Here is a 9,588-nt window from a genome sequence, read left to right on the forward strand (position 1 = left end):
AACTCTCCTTTGTGTATAACCTTTATAGCATAATGCCAGTAATCACTGAAAGATACATTTAAGATACAAGATATTGAACAGAACTAAATGAGAGGCATGCTTTTAGATCAGTGGTGGCCAACACCTCAGTTATTAGGAATTAGTCTGAGCACACCATCTCATTTGAAAAAAATCTCCTGATTTTCTTTATATCTGGAGGTACTGAATATAGAGATGCCTTGAATTTATATTTTGTTTTCCTTTTTTAGCTTATTCCCAAGGCTGACTCTTGCTATGAAACTGGCCATCAAGGCTTTCAGAATACTTCCCCCCCAAAAATGAACTCAAGTATTTAGCAGTAAATAAGTCGCTTCAGAAGGCAGGAATTGCTGATTCCTAAAGAGTCCAGCATTGGAAGAAAGCCCGAGTACAATCTGGTGGAGATTTTTTACAGAGGGCACATACACCAGTCAGAGATATGGGACTGATACATTTCTTCTTGCAGTGTGTACAAAATTCTCCACTGGTGCAGGATATAGTCTCTTATATGTAAACAGGTCTGTAGGTCAAACATAGAGGAAAAACTTATTTCAGGCTTAGTTTGCTGTAAGTTAAAGGGCTCCCAATCAGCTTTGGTGAGGGCTGAACAGCCCTGGTAGCCTACTGATAGTCTCTCTTTACTCATGCAGGTGACATCATAGCCAGGGATTTATACATGATGACTTTAAAAAGCAAACTGGGCAGGATTGGCCCTGTCTTGTATTTTGTATGGTAAAGATGTGGATGCTTCAAATTTTGCAAGAAGCTGACGTGAGCTTTCTGATTGTTACAACATACCTAGAATATATTGCAACTCAGAAAACAGAAGAACAGATGTAAAACTTGTTGGGACTTTTGCTGGCTGTGTCTGTGCTGTGTACACACCTTGTCTGGGATTTCAGAATCAAAGGTATTATTCACTGTAAAAATTTTTGGTACTGGTGTCCACATAATATCATCAGTATTGATTGGAATAGCTGAACTGTGCCTCATCCTACCTTGAAAGCTGACATTGTGAAATGGATCTTTCGTTTGGCCTTTAGCCAGGTACTGCCGTCCTGTGAAGTTGTAGGGGAACAGCAACAGGCTACTTCTTCCTGCTTGCATTTTAGAAGGCCCAAGAATTCACCATTTCAGTGTTGTAGTCAGAAAGGCACTTGTGACAATCCACAAAGATGAAAGGCTTATGAAGCAAATGTTCTTTATTCAAAAACCATCATATTACTTCTCTGACTCAAATTTCTGGCAGGAATCCTGTAAGTAATCTTTATGCTTCCTCCTAGAATGAAAAGACATAAATATTCCCATATGTATTCAGTATAAAATACTTGAGCATACATTTTCAATTCCCCAAAAATGTAGACTGAAATGATCAATGGAAGGTAGTGAAGCTGTGTGAAATTCTGCAGTGCAACATGCTGCCTTTTAATCCCTCTTCTGTAGTTTGTGGAGTTTCTCTACCTTACCATGCAACTCCACATGAGACTTTGAGCAAAAGGATTTAGTGTTTAAATGCCTTATCAGTAGTTATTTTTGTGGCTTTCCCTATCCCAATTCAAAGCTGGTCTTTCAGAGGGTCAGGTAGTCATGTGGTCTGAAAGAAATACTTCTGGGAAAGGGAATAGGGCTATGAAGCCCCATGAGCCATAAATAAAGTTCTGGAATCCTGTGTAACAAGAACTCCTATGAGAGTTTGTACTCTATAGGAGGTGATGGGAAATTAGTCACTGCCTCTCTGGCACTATGGCTGCAAGTCCTGTCTAAACAAGGACTGCAGGATTAGGCTGCCTTATTTTCCATGGATTGCCAAAGGTATGTATTTACTTAGGCTACAGTACTGAGTCCTGTGAGGCTGGTGTTGAATCCCTGTATCTCAGACCTCCTTGAAACTGTTTTTTTTTTCTTCCATGTCATTCGCCTTAAGAATTTATGAACTGATGAAAATCCTTGCTAAACTTGGCCTCCAGCCCAATCCTGATTCATTTTCTTTAAGCAGAATTCCTGGCTGTATTTGTTCTAATATAATGGGCTGTAACCAATTAATCACATAGCTATTAGTGGAAGTACAAGGCAGTACACTGCAAGCTTGTTAGTTTGGCCATGCAAATTTGTGTTTGGTGAAGATGCAAAGAACATCAGTCAAGCTGACAGACAGCCTCAGTTGTCTTCTGTGCTACTGCCCTTACCATTGAGCCGTGACATGGAGCATTCAGGGTGGCATCTGGGGGTGAGAAACCCCTCCAAGCTGGGTAACTTGATGAATTCTGTACCTTAGCTGAGGGAATGGCAAGAAAATGTACCATGAAGGCAAACACTGAACTACTGTGTGAATGTTACGCCTTTTTAAAATAGTTTCCTGCCAGAAGTGAACGACAGGAAATACATTAGCATGGGGAGCTTACATGCAATTAATAATCTAAACTTTGTCCTCCTGACAGCACAGAATTGTTTTATAAATTTTTAAATACATGAAATAGATGTTTGACATGAGCAATTAAGAAAAGCTGTTTGGAACTGCAAAATTAATTAAAACTTTAAAATGTCTTTATACAGTTATAGGCAGAAGTTCTGGAAGTGGAGTAATGAAGGAGGAAATTGTTCGTACAGATAAACATTTGAAACAAGAAATCTTCCAGTTTTACTTCTGAATTAAATTGCTTTTAATTTTAGATGCTCAACAGTGATATTTGTATAGATTGGGAGTCTCACAAAACCAGGGAGGTTTTGTATGTTAGAAGTCTTGAAAATGTTCAAATGCCCTTTTTGGGAGATATTGAGTAGTTATGTTTTACCTGTCTTTGGAAAAGGGAAGGGCACATGTCACTGAGGCTTAAATTCATGTTTCCCCACATCAACTTTTATACGCCTTCCAATGGGAAAAGCAATGTTTTTCTCCATTGGGAGTATTGAGCATCTAGAAGAATTTCTAGGTCTTTAATCCTGTTCCTTGTGCAGGGAAACTGTTCATTATTTTCACTTTAATGCCTCCATATTGCTGGTCATAAACTTCCCTCACAAAGGTGAGTGTCATTTTTTACCTGGGAGAGTGTGCAGCACAGAAATGGGGGATGATTCATCCACAGCATCCTAGTGATCTGGTGATTGAGGCTGCTGTTTTCCTGATGGCTTGTGCCTTAATCATATCCTCCTGTAAAGGCTGGCTTGGACATGAACTCTCAAGGGCTCTGCTCACCTTTTCTATTAATAGCAAGAAGAAAAAATTACTTTAGATAGAATTCTTTCTCACTTGTTGGAATGAAAAGAGACCCTAATATTACTTTATAATTTTCCCAAACTTTCATTTTGCTCTATTGTTTTATTTAGCACCAGTTGTGAGAAGGTCTGGCAGCTACTCAAGGGAATATAGAAATAGACAGAGTCCAACCAGGATCAGGTCAGACATATTTTTGCTCTGTGCTAATAGAATCACTGCTGGTGTCAATAAGGATTTTCTTTTCCTTGACAATTCAAAGCTTTCTAGCTTTTTAAAGATCTTTAGATTTTAATATTAAGATACTTAGGGAGGCAAGAGTATTTCACTCCAAAGCAGCATACAGTGACTGTAGTGCATCAGGTGAAGTTACCAAGGCTTCCCTAAGGCTTTTGCAGGTCACCTTGGCTGACCTCAGGCCAGTCCTGCCTCCAGAGCTGCTACACTGCTCATGACCACAGCCTGAAGTTTCCCTGCCCCACATGTGCCACAGGACACCTTTTTTCCTGACAGGCTGGAAAGAACCCTGTCAAACCCTGCCAGTATTCATGAGCAAGAAAATAAGAGGTTGTAGGGCTATATGTAGTGGGAAATTACTGATTAAAAAACCAAAATCCCCAGCTGTCAGGGTGCTGCAGAAACCCTGTGGTTCCAGTTGCAATCCCAGCTGGGGCCATTAGGTAGCATGTGTTCACCAATATGCTGAGAGGTTTGGAGAAATCGTTGGTAACAAGGGAAGGAGCTAAAGCTTTTCAATGATTATGTAAATCCTGTAAAAAAGTGTAGATCACACATATTTTTTCTCTCATTTTTTAAATTATATTTAAGGATAAATAGTGTTCAGCTAAATTTGGCATAATAAATAAGGAGACTGTTTGGAGATGAGGGAAGGCTTTGTGTGTGAGTTCTTGGATAAGTGTGATGGGCTAGATTGGAAGCTCACTGTCTTTAAAACATTGGACAGTTGGCTGGAGAGCTATTTAAGGTTTGGTGCCAAATGACTTTTGAGCAGGTGTGCAGGAAGCTTCATTTAATTCTCACAGTGACTTTGATCGCTGTGTAGGAGACTTGCCTAGACAGCAGCTCTCCCTAGACTGCACACTGCCAGACACTTTCTGGCCCAACAGCCCTTTTCTAGCCCTATTGCTTCTCTGGCTGCAGAGGACTGGAGCAGTGGCATTAGTGTCTGCACTCCACTGAACTGCTCTCAGCTTATGCAAAATCCTGTACATTTTGAAGCTAACCTTTATTTTCTCTAGTTAAAAATACTGATATCTCTTCTTTGCACTTGCAAGGGACAGCATTACCAGTCTGAGCCAGCAGACCTTTTAAATGTGCCTTTGTGAGTGGGATAGTTGTACCTCCAGATTATGTATATTTGTAAGGTGGAATTAAATGCTAGCTGCCTTGCAGCAGCTGTGCAGTTGGGAGTTTGAGTGCCTGCATTAGTGTTTTGTGTGCTTTTGATGTGAACCTCACACTGTCCTTGCTCAGTGTGCATTGGTTTGTGTCACTGTGTTCTTAGTAGGCAGTCCAGATTCCTTTATTGTGACATGAAAGTGGGAAATGTTTCCTAAGAAAACATCAGGAATGTGCTATCCTATAATGTTGGATTTTCAGCACCAGCTCTTTTGCTCTGTACACCTCTCCCTCTGTGCCACACTTGTGTAGACTGGAGGTCAGAGACACCAAAGCAATGAAAACTCTTCAGAAAGTCTCACAGCATTCTGAGCTTAGCTGAAGGTTTTTACCTGAGTTTTTAAGTCATTCTTGTAATGATGCTGCTTTAAGAAAAATCACAACTTCTGCTTGTCTCACAAGCTTTGGCTTTCAGCACATAGGCAAAGAGCCTCCCTTCTTCTCAAAGACTATTATCATAACTAATGCACTGGAAACCCACTTAAAATGCCAGCATCTTCACACTGTGCTCCAATGCCACATGGAGCCTTGCCCATTAGGGTGGGACTTCTGGATGTTGCTCAGTGCCCGAGCAAGAGGAGATTGGTAATAGGGAACTTGTCACTCACTTACCATTCACTTGTCACTCAGACACTTCTCTGCAGGGCCTTTCTACATGTGGAATCTATCTGCTAATGACAGCAATTCTTACCTGGGTGATGAAATTTCTTTACTCTGCCACAGAAGTTCATCCAGAGATTTTCAGGGTCTGTTTCAATGCAGTTTATACACCAACACTGCCATCACAGTAACCCATGGAAATTGTCTGTAATGGTGCTGCTGTGGGGCAGACATGGTATCTGTCACACACGTGTGATCATGGTTCACATGACTCTTTTCTCTAGTCCAGGTTTCAACTTAGTGCTCAGCGTGGGGTGAATTGATGAAGTGATGCTGTCCCTCTGATTTTGTAACCAAAGATGCAAAATAAAATGGGTAGAATTTCTCACTGAATATGGATTTACAGTGTGTAAGTGGTACTGCTTGTTGAATTCCTTGCAATTTAAATGAATAAATATGTTAAAAAAGGGGCATGTCACAGTTGAGACAGCCATGATATACAGAGTAACACCACATCACTTCAGAAGGCTGCAAGTGTCTGCCCTTCTTGTTCTTTGTCCCAACCTTTTATACCCCTCATGTTCATGTACTGCACCCGTGTGCCCTCTGTTCCCTTTGGTGGTTGGTCAGTGCACCTGGGCACTCCATGGCTCATTGCTGTCAGTGCTGCTCACCTGCTTCTCACAGCTGTAGCCCATTCTCAATTACCACAAACTGTGCACCTAGAGGGAGATAAGACTACGTGTATCTTAACTTAAAACCAAACACACTCAGGTTCAGAGAGTCTGTGAGAGCAGAGCCCCGGCACTACCAGTGTGAGACAAGCAGCAGCTGGCAGCCCACGTTCTGCTGAGAGCAGAGTTGGTCCTTGTCACCACATTCCCATCCTGAGCAGGACATGGCTGGGGCAAAGCCCCAGAAAAGCTGAGAAATAGGGTAACAAATGCTCTTGGTATTACTAAATTCTGTGACCTTCCAGGCCTTATACCTGCATGAATGGCAAACAGCAGCTCATGTTAGGCCCAGAGCTGTGTTTCACTTACACAAAAATAATTTATGGCAATTCCTAGCTATTACAATGATAAATGGCAATCAAATAGTTTTATGGTGAAGAATCTGTCAGCAAACTAGGAAAAGGGTGAGCCAGGGAGACTACAGCTGGATAGAGCTGGACCTGTGCACAGGTGTGAACATAGGAAACTCACCTTATTTTATTCAAAAGATACAAAGTAAGAAAAGCCCACTCTTACACCTGCTTCCTGACATGATTGCATCTCAGATCCTTTAGGAAAACAGTTCAGTGCAATCCTGACACTGGTGCCCACCCTCTGCAGTGGAGATTGGTCCCTCTGCAGAGGTCAGTGCTGAGGCAGGAGTGGAGGCAGCCAGGATGTCTGGGCAGCAGAGCATGAACAGCTGTGCTCTCCCTTCACACCTACACACAGCTCCTCGGGTGGGTGTCACATGTCCCCTGTTTGTTTGACAGCACTAAGTGCATTGCCTGTGGCAGGATCTGCCTTTTGTTACAGTGAGGCACAAGTGATCTGTGAGGCCTATTTCTTGGTCTGACAAATCTGTTTTGAGGGCTGGTGACAGCTGCCATGCTTTTCTTCAGGAAACCTGAATCGTTGCCACCAGGATTAGGAAGTAAAAGCTCTGTTTTGGTTTAGCTTCTCTGCATTTGCTGTTCTGGTGGGCTGTCGCCTCTGATGTGACAGGAATGAGGAACTAGTGCCAGCTCCAGAGGGAAATGCTGCTCTGGGGTCAGAGGTCCAGGCTGAGCTGAGGGGTCATGAGGGGACTATCACATGGTCAGTGACACACCTCTGACTACTCCATGCAACCAGGAAAATCGGGGTGTGGATCTTTTTCGTCATAGTCCCTTCAGCAACCTTTTGCAAAGGTCGAAAGTGGCACTTGGTCAATGCCCTTGGGTCTTGCTGTGTGTGGTGCCCCTCCACAGGGAGGCCAAGTGTCCTGTGTGAGGAAAGCCTGGCCAGGCTCCCAGGGAGGCGTGTGGCACAGGGGGCCCTGGAGTTCAGAAATGACAGGTCATAAAACTTGATACAGTGTGACTGATACAGATAATTGAATAAAGCATTAGCAAGACTCCACTCTGGAGACACAGCTGAGCATGTGTCTGAAACAATAAAACAAGCACAGAGTGGAATACTTGCTTTCTTCCCATGATTTTAATGTCTGCTGGAAGGTTTCTCTTAGCTCTGAAACAGATTTTTGCTTGCTACAATCATGTTATTCAGGTTCACATTACAGGAATCTATGACTAAGCAAGTACCCAGGAAACCCTTCCAAGTGGCTTGTACACTATGCTTCAAGCTCCTCTACATATATATATATATATATATGGGTAAAATTGAGTATACAACACACTTTTTTCTTAAAAGCACAGATATTCTCTCCTGCAAGAAGACTGCTTTTTTTCCTTCTTAGAAGTAGTAGATGGACAGTTCATGTTCCAAATCAGTCATGCATGCTTGCTGCTTTTATTTGTCCTTTCATTAACGCTGAAGATTTGGCACAACAAGAGCATTATATAAGATTAAATAATTCTTACATAAGTCTGAGTGAATGCCTTTCATGAAGTACTGGGTGCTTATCATGGCTATAAGTAAAAATGAATCACTTCCTTTTTAAACTGGAGCTTTCAACCTTGTATTCTGTGTGGTTAATTGCCACAAACCAAAATAACCTTTTGAGCTCTATGAATTTTCACAGCTGCAGACTGGAGGAAAAAACCTCTCACCAATAAATAGAAACTTAAGAATTTCCAAAAGAAATTATTCCCCATTCTAATTGCCTCTTTTAGCACAAAGCCCAGCTCATTTATGCCAGAATGTTAAATGTTCCTAACAGGTCTGTAGAGCCAAGAACCGGAATATCATCTAAAGGACAGAATGAGAAAGAATAAAGGCAGGACAGTATGAATTCCACACGTTAGTGCAGCACAGCCAACAGGTCAGGAAGTGTAGGTAATTAGCTTTTGCTAAAAGCTGCAGACTGAGTAGGATCAGGGCTCAGCAGCCCAGTAACAGAATCAGGGAGAATTCTGAACATGTCCCTAAATATTACAGGAATTACAGGAATGTACCTTGTGCATGCTTTTAGACTATGAGAATATGAATCCAAGGCCAGATTAGTCTGTGGAATAGGAATCAGCAAATCAGGAACCTAGGAGGAAACTGGGAGAAAGGCTTATCTCCAGTGTCCTTAATAGAAATACTCGAGAACCAGTACTGGAAAAGGTCAGAAACAGCACTGGGACTCTGTTGTAAAAGTCAGTTATGCTAGAGGGGAAGTTCTTTGGCCTGTCATCCTTCTGCAATCTGGGAAGGTCATCTCCTGGTACAAGAGTGAGTTCCTTGCTTCTCTGAAAGACAAGTAAGAGCAGCCCTGAAGGATCTGGTGTAGAAGTACTGGGTGGACAGTAGGAAGACATGGAAATAAAAGGGAGGCTGAAGGTCAGAAAACCACTGGCTGTCATGTTAAGGAGGAAGCGGAAAGAAATGAGGAAAGCAAAAAAAGTATTTGATAGATATCAAATGAAGCAAACAATCTCACTGAGGAATGGTAAAGAGTACCTAAAGCTGGAGAAAAGAACAAGATTAAAAACATGCTGTTAAAACAATGTGGTAAGTCATCAATACAGAAAGTGAAATCCCTTGTTGGCAAACACAGAAATGGTAAGTATTGGGTACAGTCAGTATATTAGAAGGCCAGTGGATGGCAGCATATTTTTACTACCAGGATACAGGGTTGTCATGCCACATGTTTTGGTTGTAGCTCATCTGCTGACTAACACATCATGTGTCCCAAGAACAAATCCATGTTTGACTCTGGTAAGTCAGCACAAGTTGCAAAGATTTGTGCATTTTATGTACAGATGATGTTTCTCCAAGACAGTGGTGACCACTATTGTAGCTGTCTCACACTCAGTCATCTGGAAGATCAGGATCATATTCACAAGAATAGGAATCAGCTGCACACACTCTCTCTGAGTTTATAAGAATATTTTAGAAATAAAAATTTCAAATGCTATGCCTGGACAATCACCTTAGGGTATTACTTCTGATACTTCAGTATGGTCTCAGTCTCAGGTTTATTGCTCTGCTATGAAGTTGATGATTTCTTCTCAAAAGCTGGGAATAAAGTCTGTAAATTACAGAGATTTTTTTTTAGCTATAAAATTATATATGAAGACAAAAACTGTGTACCACTTCAGGTCATAGCATAATACCCATCCAACCCAAATCTGGTGAGCATGAAACAATTACAGCAAACACTTATTTGTTAATTAGACTTCAAAAAAATAAAACCCCACA

Source organism: Vidua chalybeata, chromosome 9 (genome assembly GCF_026979565.1).
Source record: "Vidua chalybeata isolate OUT-0048 chromosome 9, bVidCha1 merged haplotype, whole genome shotgun sequence".
Lineage (NCBI taxonomy): Eukaryota > Metazoa > Chordata > Aves > Passeriformes > Viduidae > Vidua > Vidua chalybeata.